Source organism: Frankliniella occidentalis, unplaced genomic scaffold (assembly GCF_000697945.3).
Source record: "Frankliniella occidentalis isolate FOCC.00 unplaced genomic scaffold, Focc_3.1 Scaffold9, whole genome shotgun sequence".
Lineage (NCBI taxonomy): Eukaryota > Metazoa > Arthropoda > Insecta > Thysanoptera > Thripidae > Frankliniella > Frankliniella occidentalis.
This window is the reverse complement of record NW_026267139.1, coordinates 2,050,639-2,052,793: the sequence shown is the minus strand read 5'-3', so window position 1 is coordinate 2,052,793 and position 2,155 is coordinate 2,050,639.

Sequence of the window (2,155 nt, the reverse complement as noted above, 5' to 3'; positions counted from 1 at the left end):
GCAGTGCGCGCGTGTGCTGCGGGCTGGCCTACCCCGAGTCTCGCAGGCGCTGAGCCTCCAGCAAATGTGCAGAATGAATGAATCTGAGGAAGAAAAAATCGGGACTGTGTTCTGGACTGTCCCTCAGGAAGTAAAAGGACTGTTCCCAATGCTGTGTTATCTCCCCAACGTGAAGTGTAGATGTATGGTGTTGGTAAAGAACAAATAAAAAATGATGCGATGTGATTTTTTTCAACAAATTTTTCATCACTAACGCGAAATGATTCCCCTACTTACAATTTCTTCTGCTGTCAGTAAATTAACTTACTGTATATATACTTGTAAAAATATACACAATAAGTAACAAATTAGTCAGTAATTCCTGCTGCATAAAAACGTAAGTGTCTTCTAAGAAATAAATCAGCACAGCAGATCTGTGAGAGTTAAAGGATTTGGATTCTTCGTAAAAAGAAAATTCAGTGCGGAGTAGGGTTTGAAGCCCTGGAAAATTTCCGGAAAATTTCTGGAAAGGACGAAAAATTTCCGGGAAAAATGAAAAATTTCCCAGATTTTCCTCGTTATTTTCCGTATACTTTTGAAAAGTTTCAGAAATTTTCCGGAAAATTTTGGAAATTTCCAACCCAAGTGCGGAGGGACTTTCTTCGCCCGCGGGCTGGATTCCCTCCCTCCGCACAATTTCAAAGGGAATCGTTCGCTCTGTTCGCCCGCCCTGCTGCTGCCGGGGGAGTAAACAAAGGCACAGCTGCCTTCTGCAGTAAACACACTGCTCCCCTCTCGGCCGTCTCAGTGCCCCGCTATTATAGGGACAATGCGTCGTCTGTGCGGGGTTGCGCCTCCTTGCAGAGTGGTGAGGCGGGATGGGGCGGGGCGGGCGGGGCGGGGCGGGGTGGGGTCCAAGCAGGGTCAGGGCCACCGCCCCGCCAGGCTGTTACAGGTTGGGGCTGGTCAGTAAGAGCTGCACCCACCCATCGTGACAAAAAATAATAAAATGCGCCAGGGTTTTACAAAAACACACACAAAAAAACAAAAACAAACAACAAAGCACCAGAAATGGATTTATATTTTTCACCCCACGATACATCCCAGGCCAGGCTCAGCCCACAAACGACCCCCGGAACATTTTGCACAGCTAGTTTTGGTTGTACTACTGAACCGTTTGCGAACTACTGACTCTGGCCATCGCGGTGCCCGGTGGTTGTCAAGCAAGGGGGTGTCACACACCGAGTCAGACGGTGTCAGACGGCTGACAGATCGTTTCAGACTGTGTCAGACGGTGTCAGACGATGTCAGCCGGTTATCGCATCGTGTCAGACGGTGTCAGACGGTCATCCATCAGCATCACACCGTGTCAGACGGTGTCAGACTGTTGACAGATCGTGTTATAAGACGGTGTCAGCCAGTTTATCACATCGTGTCAGACGGTTGACAGATCGTGTCGCGGGCCGCGTCAGTCACCTCCCCCTCCCACGGTTCGGCCGCACCGGCTATTCCCGGCGCCGCTGACGCCGCCCGCTAAGTTTACCGCCTCTCCTCGCCACGCACGCCGTCGTGTGCGTCGTCTTATGCTAATGTCGTCTGCTAGCGTCGTCTGCTCCGACAATCGCCTCCCTCGCGGGCGGGGTGAGTCACCCTGGTCACCCGCCCCGCCCCGCCCACGCTATGGATCTTTGGCACGGTCCTAACAGAGCCGTAATGAGACAGGACTTAGAATCCACGCCATTATTCCTGTGCACAACGTGTGGTGTAGGGTTGGAAATTTCCCAAATTTCCCAGAAAATTTCCGAAAACTTTCCGAAAATACACGGAAAATAATGGAAAACTTTCCAAAATCTGGGAAATTTTTCATTTTTCCCCGGAAATTTTTCGTCTTTTCCAGAAATTTTCCGGAGAATTTCCAGGCTTTCAACCCTAGTGTGGTGGTGTGTGGTGTGTTCAGTGGGACGTGTGTCCTGCGCACCCGCCGCCTCGCCCTACCGCACCGCACCCCGCCCCACCCCAGCCGACCCCGGCCGGCCCCGCCCTCTGACAGCGCGCTGCTCTCAACAGATCACAAAGCTGCTGCACGTCGTTGTCGTGTACACGGTTTCGTGTACTACGCCACGTGGAGGTGGCTGTGTGAAGCCGGGGAACTTGTTCTCGTAGTACCTACTCGGTC